We start from the raw sequence: 21,810 nt of genomic DNA on the forward strand, positions 1-21,810 counted from the left end.
TTTCCAGATTTATTTTTTTCGGAAAAACGTTGTGTTTACGCATCAGACATCGATCTAACAGAAGTAGAATGTATACCCTAATGTTTTCTATACAGATGTCTCGGAATTTGACAGATAGTGAAAACGGAGACGTAATTTAATGTTGAAAGACATTAGCGTCATCTCATGAACAGCAAACCAAAACAAAAGAAAAGAAAAATAGATAAGATACGTTAGAGCAATAGAGAAACTGTGACTATGTAAACAACGCAAAGGAAATTGACTGAAACATAAAAGCAAGCCCATCTCTATCATTTACGTGAGTAAATTTCGAAATTTACGAAAATTACTGGCAAGTAGATTATTTCTACGCATCACCTCTAACAATGGTCACCTTGGTTATTGTATGCAAGGTACCTGTAGCCTAACCACTCCCACGAGCACAAGCTGTTATACAGACGTCATACAGAGTTATAATTTTAACTACGTCCAGTAGAGGTACTCTTCAGCCTGTGTGAACGTTCCCTTCTGCATGCATCCAAGATGCTGAACCAAAGTGAGCCTTAAGAGAAAGTATGACATCGTTAAACGGTTTAAGAGTCATGAGAGGCAGGGTGACGACTATTTTGACAGGTACTGTGATGTGCGACTACAACCCCAATCATTAAGTTGTGAGAAACCGAAACGTGGAATCAGAAACACCAAGTGATACGGATGAGCAAACAGTATAAACTGGCTAGTTTCGTCCGAACCGTTGAAAATGCCTGTTACCTTCTAGGATGTGCGTCTGTTGGTCACATCGAGGTTTCCAGTGACACATGTCAAAGCTACTGCATGCTCGTGGTTGCTAGCTTCGGTTCGTGCGAACTCAGAACCCAGCAGTCTTCTAGGCTTGAGAACTCTGGGAAAGGACATTTGCAATTGTGGTTCCCAACTGCGGCAACAGGAGAAGTGTCTGCTCTTGTTCCCGCCACCGCTCCAAAGATCGTACTCGAGCCAGTTGTACCTATTATTTATGGAGCCTTCATATCACGCTCAAGAACGATGTACTTGGTTGAGAGTTACCTTGTTTTGTAATATTTGTCAGTCTTCACGCAGATTTTATGATGCTCTACCGGATGACTGTTCAGATATAAGAAAGGCTAAAGAACAACAGAACAACCAGGTAAACAAGAACTGCAAAATGTTCTTCAAGTCGCACACAGACACTCCTTCGGGCAACAACCGTGATATGACTGGATAAGAGTATTGAGAAAGAAGTGCAGTGGACCAATTTCACCTCTGTGGAGAATGTGATTAAAGGAATTGTAAAAGAAATCCTTGAGCAAAGCACAAACGAAAACCTCAGTGGGGAGAACGTAGCAATTGACAAGACAATTCATTACCATTTATAAAGGAAAACAGGCGGTCTTGCATACATTGATGTACAACGTTCCTTTTCTATTTATCAATATTTAATGACTAGTAGCAGATGCTGTCCCACTCAAAAGAAAATTGAGATATGGAACGTTACTTTTCTCAACGCGTGCTTATAGGAGTGATCGATGTAGGTCAGATTGTTTAGTGGAGGTGCACCAACCCCTGAGTACATTATTCTGTGTGGTATGTTATTTAATAGCTAATGTGTTCATTCCGTCATTAATTTTTGCATATAGAGTTGGCAACTTTTTCGTCTGCTACGTCGGCCCCTTTCGAATAATTGTCGCCAGATTTTTGCGTCTAAAAATCCTGTCTTGCTATTCTGTATGTCTATATATAACACTAATAAGGACTGTCAGCGCCACTCTTTCGTCCCCTGTTTATAGTGTGACCTGTTAGTCTTCACACAAGTATGAATCACGAACCATGTTGCGTTGGAGTATTTCTGGTCGCGTCTGCGATGAATGATTGTTTCCTTACCTCTTATCACCAGATCTGAATCTCTGCCTTATTTTTATTTAGCCATAGCTACGGGGCTCATCACTTGGAGTTGTTATCTGTTTTCTACATGGTCAGTGCAGGCACAGAGTAAGGGTGTGTTGGTCACTGCAAGCGTCATCCTTAAGTGAGGAATGTGGCGCCCCTAAGGGAAATAACAGGCATCTCAGAAAACAGCGCCAATGTGCATTAAGTATGTGTGTGGATAGGTGTAGTTAGAGATGTTGGCAGCTGTTGGACTTACTGGGTGCTACTGGACACAAAACGTAACTTATTCATGTTCACCATAAGACTGACAGAAAGCAGCAACACTAAACAGTAAAATTTATTGCAGTCAAATGCTCACATAAATTCCGTTTCGATAGACTAGTATTTCCAGCAGCGTGTACATTGTGTAAAATATTGTGGTCCATTACTGGAATAAACGTACAATTAAATACATAAAGTTTTCCTGGACCACTGTGTGTTTTGCTGCTATTATATGACAACTGATAAGCCCATAGGTACTTCTTAGCCGATGGCTGAGTTACATTATGCGGAAATTCATATATATATGTATATATATATATATATATATATATATATATATATATATGTATATATGTGTGTGTGTGTGTGTGGCTGCTACTAGGAAAGTCTAATTGTCGACTACCCGAACTATTACCTGTATATATTATGCACTACGGGCACTGTGCCCGTAATCCGTTCTGTGTTCCCGGTGCAAATCCTAGTGGTTTTAATGACGCGAAGTTAGTATTCCCACTATAAAGCAACAATTTAAAATCATTTTAACGAATTAGAAATAACAAGCAGTAGTTAATCATTTTTCAGTATTTTAAATTCGTATGTCTTTAAAGTGAATGCTTCCAGTTCGAGAGTTTCATGTTGCACAGCTGACAAAAAACTGGAAAATTATATGTTAGAGTGTACATGACACCACGGTGCTGACAATAAGCTTATTTAATCCACTCATTGATAGATTTGCACTTATAAGCAGGTACCTGCCACATCGAAGATTTGATGACGCCTGATAAATTACCTCTTTGTAGAATTTAGCGACACCCGAATCGGTCAGTTCCGAATGTAATGTGTAATCATCAAGCACATTTAGTAGGAAACAGTTCTTTGCATAAAAATAACTGAATAACTTCGCAATTAAGAAGGTCCAGTCCATCCGTCTGTGGAGCCCGCATTAGAGTATCATGCACATTCTTCGGCCACGCTCTGTACAGAAAAGTTGAACACATTGAATCATCACAATGCGACACAAATAAATGTATACTCTGGTGTCTAATGTCTACACCTTACACTCTATCACCGATGCAGAACACCGACAAATACACTTACGAAAAAGTTTTCCGCAATAGATGATGGTTTTGAAGAAGATGGCGATACAAAAAATAAAAAGGAAAACCTCACTTCAATTGTGTTTCCCATTTTGGAGTTATTGTTGTTAATTTTCCTCAGTCATGGGGAAAGTAATTTTTTAGAGACAACACACAGATATTCAGCAACGTGATCAAATACAAACGTTATGTAGGTGACATGTTATTATTATATGACATCTCAGAAAAAGAACTAAACTCTATGACCACTGCTTTGAATAACGTACGTCCAAACTTAGTTTCTACAATTGATTACGAAAATGAGGGCACTATTAATTTTTAGACTTAATCATCGTTATATTTAGGAAACCAACAAACGTATGCCATCTTGAATGCTAATATCTGTAACCCAACAAAATGCAACAAAGCTTTCTTCCTAGCAATGATTAAGAGAACGCTCAAATTACCTTTAACACCAGACCAAAACAAAGGGAATAGGAGATTTTAATGAAGTCCAACTGCAACGGCTATGGTCCGAAAAGTGTCAATGACATTTTTCCAAAAACACGATCAAAAAGTTTTCAGTTCATAGCAGTTCTTCTCTAAAATGGTTTATATGGGTCAGGATCTGGCAGAATTAATAGACTATTTTAAAGTATTAACATATAAATAGATTTTTCGACTACAAACATTCTTTTCAATAAACTGAGGAATCTACAGCTCAGGTATACACAAATTAACTTTAGTGACTGTGAGGAGGTATATACTGGAGAGACCGAACGCAACTTCAAAATAAGTTTCAGAGAGCACATTCAAGTGTTTCACGTAGAAGGTCTGTTTTTGCAAAACACATCATAAACGATAATCATTCGGAAGCTGATATTACACACAGCCTTGACAAGCTGGATAATGTTCCTAAGGGTTTGAACAATTCAGAAAGGTTGGAAATATTCGTTTACTAAAAGGACAATCCTAATTCTCCTAAATAAAGGTAGATTTCCATGAGAAAGCGTTATTAGATGCCTATTCGTCTCATTTGTTATCACACAACTGTATACTCGACTGTAATTTATTTCATGGAATTTCGGATACCTTATCTGATGTACAACTATTTACTGATCATGTTAATGTGTTAACGAATTTTACGATACTCACTGATTTTAAGTCCTTTTTTTTCATTTTTAAGGAAGTTTGACTTTCATTCGTTTTTTGAGATTTGTTATGTATCATTTAATGATGACAATGATATCGCGACAGGTTTTTTATCACGCCTATATCCTCATGTTTTTCATGTATCTTTAAAAATTTTTAACCTACTCATATTAGTGCTTATATTTAATTTCAAATATACCGTAATGCAGGATACTTTGAACTGATTTTACTGTATTTTTGCTATTTTCTTCTGACTGATTGTGTAATATTAATACGAAAAGAAAAATGTTTTATAGCAGACCCTCATGCTTCAGAGGGCCACATTCTTCAGTGTTCATACGTGCTATTATACATTATGGTATTGCATTTTTAGGCATTGCTTTTACTACTATTTATTTTTTGCCCTATAACGTCATCTCTATAAAGATTGATCTTTTGGCTTCTTTTATGAATGTGCAACAAACTTCGTTGTGCTGGCCACAACATATCAACACACTATCACCATTACATTCTGCAGTTCCTTACTGCCCCATCGTCATAGAAACATACGGCGTCTTTCTGAAACATATGGTATTTGACAACCAGCAGGCACTCTGACGATGACGTTTCTGTGGAAACAGTGTCCCCGAAAGCACCAACCAATGCTACAACGTGGGGATTAATTACCATACAGCCTATGATACTACCTCATTTAATTTGGATTTTTTTTCCTTACACGATTATTGCAACGAACTTTGACAGTTATTTGTAAGCTACCTTTTGTATAATATTACAGAAGTACTTTTCTGTTTTGTTTCATATTTTATTTGTTCATTTTAACGCATCTTACGTAAGTAATTCCCCATTAGATGAGGCTGACGTCATACGTCACAATCGCTTCTTTTCCGCTCTCTTTACCCGTGGTGGGTTTGCCATCAGCAACATTAAACGACCTTCAAGCATGTGTTCTGTGCATCACCGGACCAAAAGTTGTGTCAGATTATTTCTGTTGCTGCCTATTTGTTTACTTATTATAATCTTTCGTTGTGTTCTGATATTTTCTCAACAATGGTGAGTAAACGTAATTTATAGGTGAAGTTTCGTTACAGCAACTACGCCATATGAGTCAGCGATATTTTATGGTTACATCTGCTTGTTGAAAATTTTATCAGCGATGTTAATGAGTTATACGGAATGGATATCTGTAGCATTGTGTCTTTAATGTTAAATTTTGTCCCTAGTTGTATTATGGTTTATCCAGGGTCTTGCTGGATTATGTCAATATAGCATTTTGTTAAGGTTTTTGTATTTTGGGTCAATTTGTTACTTGAGGATTAATTGTGGATTATTTCTGTGTGTAAATATATCTAGATTTCCTCCAATATATTCATTATCTGTCCTTTTCGTGTTATGTGTAATATAACGACATAATTTTCCAATCGGTCTGTTGTGTGCTGTTAATTTTTAATGTGGCAGAAGAAAGCGGATGGATTGTTGTCACTTAGTGTAAGATATTGTCGATGTCCAATGGCTAAGATTTTACCTCTCTGTCCAATGTCGATTTTTTCACAGTCTTTGCGGTGAATTTTATATATACCTGGGTTTGAATATATTGGTGGATTCCAATTGCATGGTCGTATTCTTGTTTTTATAATATGTCGTATTCTGTAAGCGAAACGAGTATTGAAGTTTTTCGGTAGTGTGATAACTGTGTATGATATACTTCCCAGGAACGTAGTACACGTACACGTAATTTCCAGCTCTGTTGGTGTTTCTCTGATGAGTGATGTTCCTTTATGTGTAGTAGATCATGCAGAATTTTTATATTTTTTATGTAACTCAGTGATTATACGTGGATTGTATTCATTTCGTTGTTTCATGTATTGTAGGTTTCTAATTAATTTTTGTGTAGTATTTTGTTCTAGAAGCAGGTTATTCGATATATTGATTACCATCAAACAGTATGAGTATCAACGTGATTTCAGGTGGCAGGAATTTTCGTGTATTATCGGTTGCTGTTGGCTTTCGAATTTATGACTGCTGTTACTATTACTTACGCTCCTGTCGAGAAAGTTTGATTTTCTTGTTGTTGTTATCAGTTGTTGGCTTTTGAACTTATGAGTGCTATTACTATAACTTATGCTCAGGTCAAGAAAGTTTCATCTTTGTTTTGTTTCTGGTTCCATCGTAAATTTCATTTTGCGATGTGGAGTGTTGAGTGTTACATGGATGTCCTCAGTGTGTCCATCTGTAAGCAGTATCGTGTCTTCAACATACCTGTACTAACATATTATTTTATTAATGTAAGTGTATTTGGCAATATTGTGCCACAAATGGTACATCTCACTGCTACTCCAACATTTAGTAAGTATATTTTGTCACTCAATATGAAGTTGTTTCCGTTTACTATATAGTGCAGTAGTTGTAGCATTTCATTGATTTCCATTATAGATGCTTACCTGTATCTTGGGGACTCAACAAACAAATACAAAACTCAGGGGAAGAAAATTATAAATCTTCGCAGACATAATATGTAACAACGGGACGTTTAATATTTAAAACGAGGATACCCAGAGTACGTGAACACCTAAAAATTATGGACTTCGTTTCCAATCTGTCCAGTTGTGGATAGAATATAAAGTCCTACATATCTTATATATATAAGAACGGGATACAATCCTTAAGAACTGCTATGCATATAACAGAAGTTATGCTAAACAATTCAAAAACATTAGCACAAAAATTAAGGACATAAAAATACCAACAAACGGCAAATTTCTCTTTTGACCTTACACACCTCTATACAAACTTCTCAATACAAGAAGTAATTACAATTAATGAAGAAAATCTACTAAGATACCGGAAGACATCCATAGCTGAAACCAATAAAATAATATGAGTGCTGCACTTGCTACTAAACGAAAATTGCTGCACATTAAATGAAAAAGCTTGCGTGCAAAATGATGGAGTGGTAATGAGATACAGAATTTCTGGCACAATTGCGAACATTTTCCTGAACTCATTAGAAGAAAAATTCTTGAGAACCACAAACACCTTGTTTGATAAGAAAACATATTACTACAGTTATGTCGTCGACACAATAATGCCTACACACGGAAACAATGAGAAAATAGAACAAAATACATACAAAGCTCAGCACTATATCCCGAAAGAAAATTTACGAGGGAATCAGAAACAAAGAAAAGCAATCATATTTTTAATTTGAGCAAAGTTAATTGTAACAGCCCCCCATTCGGATCTCAGGGAAGGGACTGAGAAGGGGGAGGTGACAATGAGAAAAAGATTGAATAATCAACCAAAGGATAACGTTCTACGAATCGGGACGTGGAATGTCGGAAGCTTGAACGTGGAAGGGAAACCAGAAAATCGGAAAGGAGATATGCAAAAGCTCAATCTATATACAGTAGGGGTCAGTGAAGTGAAATGGAAAGAAGAATTTCTGGCCAGATGAGTATAGGGTAATACCAACAGCAGCAGAAAATATTATAACGGGAGTAGGATTCGTTACGAATAGGAAGGTAGGGCAGAGTGTGTGTTACAGTGAACAGTGACAGTTTTGTTCTTTTCAGAATCGACAGCAAACTATCACTGACAATGATAGTTCAGGTATATATGCCGACGTCGGAAGCTGAAGATGAAGAGACAGAGAAATTATATGAGGATATTGAAAGGGTAGTACAGTACGTAAAGGGACACGAAAATCTAATAGTCATGGGACACTGAAATACAGTTGTAGGGGAAGGGGTAGAAGAAAAAGTTAAAGGAGAATATGGGCTTGTGACAAGGAATGAGACAGGAGAAAGACTAGCTGAGTTATGTAACAAGTTTCAGCTAGTAACAGCGAGTACTCCGTTCACGAATCACAAGAGGAGGTGGTATACCTGGGAAAGACCCAACTGGGGACATTATCAGGCTCCAACTCTGCGTCCACAAGCCAACAGCCTGTAAACTACGGGAAATGTGTGACCCGTGCGTAGGCAACTGGAGCCACAAAACACTGGAAACCTATCAAGTACTTGTAGAATCCATTGCACCCAGAATTACTGCTGAATTGAGTTGCAGAAGTGGACCAACACGATTCTATGTAGGTAGTAATAATTTTTTGGCTCTTTAGTGTAAGTAATCCATGATGGGTAGTCAACCATACTTTTCACTTTGTAAAGCAGTGTTTTCTTGCAGTTAAATTTCAATTTCCGGCTGTATAAAAAAGTCAATGACATGTGTTTTTCAGTCTGAGTGGATTTACTACTCAGGCAATTGATACATAAAGGTCAAATGAGATCAGGAGAGCATTGAAAACTTGGTGCTTTAATAACAAGAACGCACCGAATAGGGATATTGTCGCCGCTGGATGCAATAACATCACTGGCGTACATGACAAATACAAAATTGTATTGACAGTTTGGGATATAACTAGCTACTAGCCCTTAAGAAACCCACATTCAGGAACTGTCGTGACACAGAAAACTGGACGAACAGAACGAACATGTCACTTCGCAGATATGTTCTGAGCTAATATACGATGCGAAACGTAATACGACAATCACGAAAAGTAGGCTTAGATTTACTGGAAGGGTTCCGTGAAACTTTAATGCACTTTTAAAGATAGCGCATACTAAACATTATCGCGAACAATTCTAAAGTACTATTCGATTTTTTGGGTCCTTTTCAAGAGAGCATGACAATAGAGAATGGATGCTTTTATACGAACTGTAATGCATCCCATAAAAAAGGAAAAATTGGGAATGAATTTGATATTAACTTAAAATCTTCTGAAAGATAGTCATTCGGAAGTGGGTTAAATCTCAGTGACCACAGCAGGAGCACATTAAAAATGATGAATAAATGAACTTCAGTATTAGATTGTATTGTAACTCTTGCTTGGCCAAAGATGGCTACTTTAAGTGCATTGGTCGGATTTTCTTTTACTGTAGGGTGCAGAGTCGTCATTGAGGAGCAGAAAAGCTTGAAGATAGAGGTCAGAATTCTGTAAATCAGCCATATTTCCACGCAAATCTAAACAATTTGGCGGTAATTACTATCCTCCATAAGCAAGACACAGTAGTGGTTTTTTCTATAATTTGTCTGTTTTGTGGTAAACCTTGTTGTAGTCATGACAAGTAGTCTGCCACAATGTTATGTTTTCCTAATATGTGAATGAACTCAGTACTATATTCTTCTAAAAACAAAGACCAGCACGCTAAACATGCATGAAACTGTGTGAATGACATAAGAAAGCTTAATGTCTGATGATCACAGTAAACGTTAATGGTTTTTTTCATAAATGTAATAAATGAATTTCCTTAAGGGCCTACATTTCTCCTAGAATTTCCAACTTGGTAGCAGAGTAGACACATTGACATTGACAATATGCAACTAGCAAAACCAATAATATGAATATCACGCTTGTCACTAGACAAAATCTTTCGTATGGGCGGCATAAAATGTCAGAGTCCACTAAAGCTTCTTTTGTTACATCAAAATCTTTTCACAGTCGCCTGTCTACATTGACAGGGCATTTTGCTTCAGTAGACTTAAAAGGGCTGTACTATTAAAAAACTAATTTGTGCTAAAACCGATGAAAAAAGGGACACAAAGCAAAAAATACTTTAAGCTATTTTCTATCTGGATAAATAAAATTAATTATTGTACTTATATTGTCTGGTTCTGGTTTTATTTCGGTAGTTGAAATTAAATGACCAAGAAATTTACTTGTGGCCCTCACAAATTTTGACTTTTGCAGAACTGCTATAGCCCCTACCTCAGAAAATTTGTTTACTGTCTTAGCTAAAAAATCTATATGTTGATCCCAGGTGATAGTGACTGTTAATAAATCATCAATTTATAATGTAGCTTAGTCTAGTAATTCAGACCATAATATAGTATGTAAGGTGGTAATAAACACACCTGAACTTACGTTTAAAGCAATGATATAATTTCGTGATTCCTTAGTGATAGCTTACTAACTTCTCAAATGTATGCTGATAAGATATTTAACTACATGAAACTTCTGTAACTATTCTTCCAAGTTATCTTATTAATGGCTCTGACATCTATAACTAGGCAGAAAATTGCATTTGGCTTTACAGGGGCTACTAGTGCACTACAATAAGGTGACATTGAAGGCTCCATACACTTCACTAGAGCATTTGATTTATCTCATTCATGACCGCTACCATCTTTGACCAGGGTGTGGAATACATTTTGTGAGAATAGATCCCGTGCAGGCAAACTTCCATGTCATACTGTTATGTGTTTGTTTCCTAATACATGTAGATATGTATATAGCAATTCTTTTAATTCTGCCCATTACAATGAGTCAGTAGTAGTAGATTATACCAACTTACCTTGTACCTGATACTCAGCATTTTCAGTCTTACTGCAGTGCATGGTTGTGTGCTATTGGTGTACGCTGTAATTGTCTCAAAAAAAATTTTAAACTTAATACATGGCAATATTTGTCATGCTCTATTCTTATTCTTATTAATTCTATTACAATCTTCTTAATATCTATATTAAATAAAACATTCATCTAAAGAAAAGAACTTACTGCATCATTCTATCACAGGAAATTAACACCAACAATGAACTCTACTACCAGGCCACTTGTGATAGAAACACGCATTTTATCAATCCATGTCCTGTTTTAACTTCCATCTACATATACAATTTGACAGTGTGTGATATAACTTCTTTGCTCCTATGATTTTGCAATTTTGTACTGCATATGTAGGTGTTTTAGTTACATCACGAACGTTTTTGGGCAGATTAAATGATATAACGCTCACCCTAGCACTACTACAGTTGTGGTCGTTATTTTCTTACTAGTTCAGCATATACAGTGGCTTGGAAAACAGTCCATTCTCAACATTTAAGATGGTCTGTAGTTAGTTCATTCCTGATGACTGTTTGTCATTGTAACATATGCCTACCCCCCCCCCCCCCCCCCTGCAGCTATCCCATGACTTACTACTTGTAGTTTCAATTTATTACTTTCAGTGTTGCAAAGAGGGGCTCTTTCACCAACCAAATAATGTTTAGCAGATTTCTTTATTTGTCAGTCTATTTTAAGAGTATGGTTTAGTACTAAAATTCCACATAAAAGTGTCATGTTTCTTTACCAATCAGTGCATGTATCATAATCATGGTCTTCTAGTCTGGTACAACAGTAACTGGTCTGATATTTGCAACCAACTGTGCGCAAAGTAATGAGACTTGTGTGGACCACATTTTGTGTACCAAGTGTAGAATAGTGGTGGTTTCGTCAGCAGCATCACAGGTTCGATATAACCATCTCTTGACATGCTGTGACAACAAATCCTTAAGCGTGGTGGACAGAAGTGAGCGAGAGCACTATTGTTATTTGTATTATTGTTATTGGTCTTAATAATTGTGTACACCTGCAATTATCTGTTTTTAGACAAGCATTAAAATAATAAAACTGCCTGTAAAAAAGGCATTCTCTTGCAGCATACGACATATACTTGCATGACAGACCTACATGATTTGTTTTGTTATTATACATCTCATTGCATAGTGTGGATAAGTATTTTGACTAACGCAGATGGAAGTGTGTCTAGTATTACTTCTTTGCATTTTACTGTTTCTGTGTCACATTACTGATTTGTATCACAACACTGTCATAGCCTTTTAAGTCTCGTAAAATGTCACCTAATACATTTTCAGGTGGCTTCGCTTTAGGCTCAGTAACTTTTCCGAAGTGCCACTTTTAAGATGAAATTTCAGTATTTGGCTGATGCTCTGAGTGTACCACCTCTGAATATAGTTGTTTATTAATGTTGACATTTCTGTTTCTCATTTATATGATAAAAAATCTCGCTTAGTTAACGCTCAGTTTGTTTTGGATAACATCTTCTCACACGTATTCGCTGTATTGAATTCATATTTCTCTATATTTAGCGGATAATTCATCTCGTTTATATACTAAGTACTTTATACGAGAAGAAACGTAATTTTGCACCTTTTGGAATTTCAGATGAGAATTTTGTTTACATTTGCGTCATCATATTTATTACGTTGCTAGTCATTGCAGAAACTGGACCTTGAATATGGCTGGTGGTTGTACTAACCATACAATTAATAATTTTGCTTTCATTCTGCAATTCAGTGCCCCATGCTTCAGTGTGGCATCACCTATAGTTATCCCTGTGAATCTGCTCTCTCACTGGAAAAAAATTCTATTCCATGTATTATTTTGGATTTCATTTTATATAAATTCCCTGTCTTTTCCATAAAAAGTAAAATTACTGAAATCACGGTATTCCAAATTAATGCCAACATATGAATGATCACTATTGGTCGGCAAGATTGTTCTGGTAACACAAAAATACTGAGATGAAACAGCAAAACATCACTGAGCCGTTACGCAAACTCACTTTGTGAAGTCAGCCACCCTGTCCGAATTAGATTCTCATTATTGTTGAAGTTATTTGCTACGGAAATTAAAATTGTAATCCACTAAGCAAAATCTTGCTATCATGAGAACAGATAATAAGTGACTTCACTCTACGCTTGGGCAGGGGCATTAGACAATCTGGTCCTTACCTGTAGTTTTAAAACGTAGTATAGATAGGTCTCCAGTAGTTCATATTTCTTCTGATTGGTCCAATTGTCCATTTTATTGTTTGTGTACAACAGCGTTTTCGTATTTTATGCGGTTTCCTTTATCGTAATTCGATTTCTAGCTTTTGGTACTAGAAATAATTATTTTTCAAAGCACATGAAACCAAAACTCATAAAACTTATAAGAACATTAAGATAATAATAAGGTTTACGTATCATGTGTATAAAATTATATATTTTGTCCTACCACAGTCGCCAATGTAAAGTATCCCATAAAAAAGAGGAAAATGAAAGAAGAAATGAATGTGTAACGGAATGACTAAATTTAAAGTCTTCCGGAAGCTAATTTTTCAGAAGTGGGATCGTCACAGTCACCACAGCAAGAATACATTAAAAACTACGAATAACTGTAATTTCAGTATTAGATTGTACGATAACTCCTGTTGGACCAAAGATGGCTCCTTTATCTGCACAGTTCATGTTTTCTTTTAGTGTCAGGTACAGATTGATCATGAGGGAGCATAAAAGCTTGGTAACAGAGCACTGTGGTAATATATAAATGATATGCTTACCATAAAAACAATAATCGTACTTCGTAATGAAAAAAATTTGATTGCAAGGTTCAACTTTCAGAAAATGCCATTATGCACATGACGTTAAACAAATGGTGCGAAATTGTAGCATCACCAAACCAGTCGCTACCCATTATCATGAAATAGGTGAAAGATCGACAAATTCTGAATACACCAATAGCAAAGGTAATTCTGCCAAATGTCTACTCAATAAAAGCATAACTGATCTTAAAGTTATATGTAACAAGGAAATGTGTCCTTAGACGGAAACAGACTGAAGTCACAAGGCAGTAATGAGGAGATTTAGTGCTTTAATTATTTTTTCAAAAATTGGAAAACGAAATTGTATCAACGATTACTGAGAGTTAGTAGGGATAAGGAGTATAACTCGATATTTCACACAGAGAGTTACATTAACGTTCTATATTGCACTGTTAGGCTTACGTTGCTCATACAAATGTGTGACAGAAAGCCTGGAGGAAACTAATTGAGACCTCTCCTAAGAAAATGTATCTATCTCGTGAAATGCCACTGAGGAAATTTAAAGACTTTATTAAAATATGTATGTGTAACAATTAGTTGAGAACGCCGCATATCTTGCTTAGGGATGTTAATAAGTTTGTGATGCATACATAGTAATACAGACAATCATTGTTCCTCATTCATTATGTACATGGATGCGGAAAGGACTTAATGTGACCACGAGCAATGTTCAAGATCAACGTTCAGTACCCATTCACGGGCGGCAGGCAGCATCACTAGCTGTAGAGGATGTATAAAATGTATCAGAGGGACGTACAAAACAGTCCAGTTGATACTGTAATGCGGAAACGGAACGATTTATCCGATGTCAAACAGTGCATGATCATTGGATTACGGACCACAGGTGGAAGCATTTCCGAAATTGTCAAGTTTGTCAACTGTTGGCGTACCGCAGGGGTTGAAGTACATCAAGCATGACAAAACTGGACTAACCAAAAGTGCCGCTGTTACAACTGTGGTGCGCCACAGGCTATAGCTGACAAAATTAGAATTATATAATACCTTCAGCTGTTGACAGGCGCTGAAATATATCACCAGGTGAAAATGTGTGCCCCGACCGGGACTCGAACCCGGGATCTCTTTCTTACATGGCCGAAGGTTTATCCATTTCAGCCGCCGAGGGCACAGTGGTTAGTTCGACTATAGGGACTATCCCGCGCACGCTTCCCACGAGACCCACACTCTCACCTTCTATGTCCACACACTACATTCGTAGTGTCCCAGCCTACGCACTCGTTACTCGTGGAAGACATTCTTACCAAGGCCCGTAAGATTTCGGGTAATGTGTGTGCATCCGCACAGAAGATGAAGGTAATGGCCGGTATTGCCAGAACTATATATATATATATATATATATATATATATATATATATATATATACACTCCTGGAAATGGAAAAAAGAACACATTGACACCGGTGTGTCAGACCCACCATACTTGCTCCGGACACTGCGAGAGGGCTGTACAAGCAATGATCACACGCACGGCACAGCGGACACACCAGGAACCGTGGTGTTGGCCGTCGAATGGCGCTAGCTGCGCAGCATTTGTGCACCGCCGCCGTCAGTGTCAGCCAGTTTGCCGTGGCATACGGAGCTCCATCGCAGTCTTTAACACTGGTAGCACGCCGCGACAGCGTGGACGTGAACCGTATGTGCAGTTGACGGACTTTGAGCGAGGGCGTATAGTGGGCATGCGGGAGGCCGGGTGGACGTACCGCCGAATTGCTCAACACGTGGGGCGTGAGGTCTCCACAGTACATCGATGTTGTCGCAAGTGGTCTGCGGAAGGTGCACGTGCCCGTCGACCTGGGACCGGACCGCAGCGACGCACGGATGCACGCCAAGACCGTAGGATCCTACGCAGTGCCGTAGGGGACCGCACCGCCACTTCCCAGCGAATTAGGGACACTGTTGCTCCTGCGGTATCGGCGAGGACCATTCGCAACCGTCTCCATGAAGCTGGGCTACGGTCCCGCACACCGTTAGGCCGTCTTCCGCTCACGCCCCAACATCGTGCAGCCCGCCTCCAGTGGTGTCGCGACAGGCGTGAATGGAGGGACGAATGGCGACGTGTCGTCTTCAGCGATGAGAGTCGCTTCTGCCTTGGTGCCAATGATGGTCGTATGCGTGTTTGGCGCCGTGCACGTGAGCGCCACAATCAGGACTGCATACGACCGAGGCACACAGGGCCAACACCCGGCATCATGGTGTGGGGAGCGATCTCCTACACTGGCCGTACACCACTGGTGATCGTCGAGGGGACACTGAATAGTGCACGGTACATCCAAACTGTCATCGAACCCATCGTTCTACCATTCCTAGACCGGCAAGGGAACTTGCTGTTCCAACAGGACAATGCACGTCCGCATTTATCCCGTGCCACCCAACGTGCTCTAGAAGGTGTAAGTCAACTACCCTGGCCAGCAAGATCTCCGGATCTGTCCCCCATTGAGCATGTTTGGGACTGGATGAAGCGTCGTCTCACGCGGTCTGCACGTCGAGCACGAGCGCTGGTCCAACTGAGGCGCCAGGTGGAAATGGCATGGCAAGCCGTTCCACAGGACTACATCCAGCATCTCTACGATCGTCTCCATGGGAGAATAGCAGCCTGCATTGCTGCGAAAGGTGGATATACACTGTACTAGTGCCGACATTGTGCATGCTCTGTTGCCTGTGTCTATGTGCCTGTGGTTCTGTCAGTGTGATCATGTGATGTATCTGACCCCAGGAATGTGTCAATAAAGTTTCCCCTTCCTGGGACAATGAATTCACGGTGTTCTTATTTCAATTTCCAGGAGTATATATATATATATATATATATATAGAGAGAGAGAGAGAGAGAGAGAGAGAGAGAGAGAGAGAGAGAGCTGACGCAGGTGAGTGGCAGTTGTGGAGACGTATATAGGCGAATAGGCGTCCAACTGTTGAGCCTCTGTCTGCCTAGATGAATCAAGCGACTCCCGTCTGTGTCTTCCCAACGAGCGTTCAGCGAACGTTGCCGCATAAGGGCCTCCGTAGCAGATTCTTGGTTGATGTACTCGTACTGACTACTGTTCATCAGCAATGAAGGATGGAGTTTGCACGCCAATACCAAAACTGGACCTCCACAGAGTGGTGGCAGGTGGCCTTTACAGGTGAAATACGTTTTATGCTCCATCGGACGTATAGTAATTGGCTTTTACTGCGGGAAACAAGGATTGAGCGTTATGGTCGTGGGGTGCGTTTACGTGGCATTCCCCGAGTGAGAAACGTCCAGTTTCTGTTATTTCACAGTTTATTAACAAAACTTTGAACTTTTGTAATTTAAAAATTCTTAAATTTTGCATTAGGAAAAGTGAGACAGAAGTACAAAAAGCATCCAACTTTATATTACTGTTTTAAAATTAAGACGTCTCTCACTGTGTAAGTTCCATGTTACAGATGAAGAAGACGCGCCAGTGCAATGCACAGTGGATAAACACAAGTATGCTTCTATCTTTAGATACCATGCCCTACATGCAGTTGGCTTTTCGTCCGCAAGATGTCATCTCCTCGCAGGACACTGCACCATGTCGCACATTTTCAGTATACGTGCGTGTTGCAAAGAGCACGATACCGAGTTTACTGTACTCCCCTGGACACTGGGCTCCCCTGGTTTGAAACCAATTGAGAATCTGTGGGACCAACTCAGCCGGACTGTTTGTGCAACTCATCCTCAGCCGAGAAACATAGTGCAACTGGCCAGTGCACTGCAGTAGGCATTGCTGCACATCCCTGCTGGTGCCGTTCACAACCTCCTTGACTCTTTCCCTCCGCGTTAGACAGCATTCGGCACTGCAAAAGACGATTATTGGGTGTTGTGTACTGGTGGCCACGTTACTGTGACTGGACCATACAGAGCGATATAACGTCCACCATCTACTAGACACTGGCTTCCAGAGTGTACAGACTGAGCCAAAATTCGCAATCATGAGTGGTACAGCGTAATTCAATGCTTACTGAGAGGACAAAAGTGGCTAACAAAATTACATCCTATGCTTGTTTCCTGTACAAAATGGACGTGGTTAAAATTTAGTTTTAGAATACTAGAATTCGACATCAGGCTTAGGTGTAAACAGCCTTATTTTCTAATTCTTGTCTGACTGACACAGTATCTGGCTTATTGATTGTCGTAAAGGAGCTACAACATGTTGTTGTTGGGTGGTCTTCAGCCCTGAGACTGGTTTGATGCAGCTCTCCATGCTACTCTATCCCGTGCAAGCTTCTTCATCTCCCAGTACATACTACAACCTACATCCTTCTGAATCTCCATTCTGTATTCAGCTCTTGGTCTCCCTCCACGAGTTTTAAACTCCACGCTGCCCTCCAGTACTAAATTGGTGATCCCTTGATGTCTCAGAACATGTCCTACCAAAATATCTCTTCTTCTAGTCAAGTTTTGGAACAAATTTCTTTTCTTCCCAATTCTGTTCAATACCTCCTCATTACTTACGTCATGTACTCATCTAATCTTCATCATTCTTCTGTAGGAGCACATTACGAAAGCTTCTATTCTCATCTTGTCTAAACTATTTTTCGTCCACGTTTCACTTCCATACTCCATACAAAGACTTTCACAAACGGCTTCCTGACAAATCTATACTCGATGTTAACAAACTCCTCATCCTCAGAAACGCTTTCCTTGCCATTGCCAGTCTACATTTTATATCGTCTCTACCTTGACCATCATCACTTATTTTGCTCCCCAAATAGCAAAACTCATTTACTACTTTAACTGCCTCGTTTCCTCATCTAATTCCTTCAGCATCACCAGATTTAATTCCACTACATTCCATTATCCTCGGTTTTTTTTTGTTCATGTTCATCTTATGTCCTCCTTTCAAAACACTGTCCATTCCGTTCAACTGCTCTTCCAGGTCCTTTGCTGTCCCTGACAGAATTACAATGTCATCGGCGAACTTCAAAGTTTTTATTTCTTCTCCGTGGATTTTAATTCCCACACCGAATTTTTCTTTTGTTTTCTTTACTGCTTGCTCAATATACAGATGGAATAACATCGGGGATAGGCTACAAACCTGTCTCACTCCCTTCCCAACCACTGCTTCCCTTTCATGTACCTCGATTCTTATAACTGAAATCAGGTTTCTGTACAAACTGTAAATAGCCTTTCGCTCCCTGTATTTTTACCACTGCCACCTTAAGAATCTGAGTATTGCAGTCAACATTGTCAAAAGATTTCTCAAAGTCTACAAATACTAGAAATGTAGGTTTGCCTTTCCTTAATCTGTCTTCTAAGATAAGTCGTAAGGTCAGTATTGCCTCACGTGGTCCAGCATTTCTACAGAATCCAAACTGATCTTCCCCGAGGTCGGCTTCTACCAGTTTGTCCATTTGTCTGTAAAGAATTCGTGTTAGTATTTTGCAGCCGCGACTTATTAAACTGATAGTTCGGTAGTTTTCACATCTGTCGACACCTGCTTTCTCTGGGATTGGAATTATTATACTCTTCTTGAAGTCTGAGGGTATTTCATCTGTCTTATACATCTTCCTCACCAGATGATAGAGTTTTGTCAGGACTGGCTCTCCCAATGCTATCAGTAGTTATAATGGAATGTTGTCTATCGCGGGGCCTTTCATAAAATGTATGTAAATAGCACACAAATGAGAGTATAATTGCTGTTATTAATTCACTTCTAATGACATATTTTGCCTTAAAAAAAAAGAGAACAAGTGTGTGCAGTTCAGTTCAGTTGCACGCTGTACATTTTTCGTGAAAACGGTTGGATAAATTCGTAACAACTATTATTAGTAATTATCAGTAACGTTACAGTTTACCATGTATACGCATTTACGTCAGAATTGTAACACCTGCATGGAGCAGAGGGCCAGTAGGTGCTGGGCTCCAGTAGATTACAATTTTAATTCAATTATTACTTTTTTTATTTCTAGAGGTCTCCACGGAGGAAAATTGGTACGGTCATTTAAAAGAATTATTCCAGCTAGTTAAATACAACTGAAACAAAGCATTCCGAACCAACCAAACTGTAACTAAATATTTATTTTATTTCAGTCAAGCCGCAATCAAAGTTAATGACGAAATACCTTTCAAAATCTTTCCCATTAATGTTACAGCACTTACAAATGCTGCAATAGATTTAAAATTGATTAAATAACAAATTAAGACAGTTCCGTTAGATCTTTACGTATCTGGTTACTATCAAGGTTGATTGATGGATACGTTTCAAATGAAATAACAGTCAGTAAGCAGATACTGTGTACCAAAGACAAACAACAAATGAACTAGGTACTGTACAGCCGGTGTGTGTGTGGCTTCCAAGTGACGGATACCACTACCGTCAAAGGGCTACTTGACTATAACATACAGAAAGGAACGTTACGCACACAGCAGGAAACTGAATACATTGGAAATTAGCTAAAATATGAACTGCATGCCAACAAGAATTATAAGCTAAGCTGCACTTGGCAGCACACTCAACATGAACATCCATAGGCACACATATTACAATATCAGTTTATGTAACACTAATGCCTGGATGTCTTTTACTTTCAGTAAACGTATTTTTGTGTCTTTTACTTTCAGTTAAGGTATTTTTGTAAACTAACCAAAATACAACAGTTTCCCCGACAAGAACAGGCACTTGAAACAATGTTGAACAGATATACTTGTAATGTCGTCCAAGTACGCGTAGGGACAGTACAATAAAAATGTGTATTCACCGAACCAGACGCATTGCCCCCGATTAACGAAATAAATCCTCACCATATCCTACACAATACTGCTACGCAGATCAGATGGCCGTAAATCATCATGTATATGCCTCAGCAAGCTGTATCCAAGTTTAAATCTTATCTGGCAGAAACGTACATGGGGAAGCGACGCAACACGCTACCGGACTACTCCGTTCGATAACGTCTTTCCTCACTGTGCACCATACCCTGGTAAACAGCCTGAACAAACTGTCCACTGCAGTGCGTCTCGTCTGTGCACTCTTGCGCGCCAGGCGGCGTATCAAACAAAACCCGGCGAGCAAGACTTCCCCCTCTCTCCGTCGTGCGGTGTTAAAATCGTCTCTTTTCCTCTTCGCGCATTCAATCAGGCGGTGGGGAAGACGTCTCGCGCTGCAGCAACATGGTTTTTGACCATTACCCTCAGATATCGTCAGGAGCCGGCGCAGGAGCAACTGTAATATGAGGTTTTAATCATTCTGCAGTCACATTAATGTGACTACCTGTGAAAAGCTTGAATAACCAGCTTCTGCAGCACGGACCGCTGTGAAATCTGCAGGAGGAGAGTCAGCTAGTAGATGGTTAGTTGTATTGATTCATTATGCCTTCCAGAATAAAGAGATCAAACAGGGGATGCCACGAAACCTTTCTCCAGTCCAAAATGCTTTCTCCTCTGCCCTGGCCCTTCCGACGATTGTTGTAGGGTATTTGCTTTCAGACGTTTCACGCCCCTTATAACGTGGAACGTGATTCATCAGAAAAGGCCACCCCTTCGCCTTCAGTGGCCGCCCAGTTGCAGTGTTGTGCAAATTTTTAACCTCCGTCGCTAATATACAGCAGACAACACGAATGCATGAAACAGGCACCTACTATGGGGGTCCCTTCACTGCAACGTCAGCATTACGGTCGTTGAAGAGACACAGTTGTTAGTCACTTGTTTCATCTCGCCGGCGACTTACTCAACAGTTAAAGGTCTACTCATCCGTACATACCTCTGCAGCTGTCACCACTCCTCTCATCTACGGTCCATGGTATAACACATTTGCCTCGGTGTGGCTTCGGTTTTGGATAGCGTCGCTTTGTCATGTACGGTATACTCTAACCATAGCGGCATGCGAACAGGAGTGGCCGAGCGGTTCTAGGACCTATAGTCTGGAACTGCGCAACCGCTGCGGTCGCAGGTTCGAATCCTGCCTCGGGCATGGATGTGTGTGATGTACTTAGGTTAGTTAGGTTTAAGTAGTTCTAAGTTCTAGGGGACTGATGACCTCAGAACTTAAGTCCCATAGTGCTCATAGCCATTTGAACCATTTTGAACAATGCGAACAGTTTACAAGCTTAGCGGTATGGGAAACACTTTCACCCTTGTTGCGAAAGCCAACAATCATGTCCTTTTGGACTCCAGATAAATTGCACCACAACGATTGCACTGTTTTCTGCGTTTTCCCATCTGTTTTCATGTACCCTCCACAGCAAGTGCCGCCGCCTGCCATCTGTGATTGCTTATTTTAC

The sequence above is a fragment of the Schistocerca americana genome, chromosome 2 (genome assembly GCF_021461395.2).
Source record: "Schistocerca americana isolate TAMUIC-IGC-003095 chromosome 2, iqSchAmer2.1, whole genome shotgun sequence".
Taxonomy (NCBI): Eukaryota; Metazoa; Arthropoda; class Insecta; order Orthoptera; family Acrididae; genus Schistocerca; species Schistocerca americana.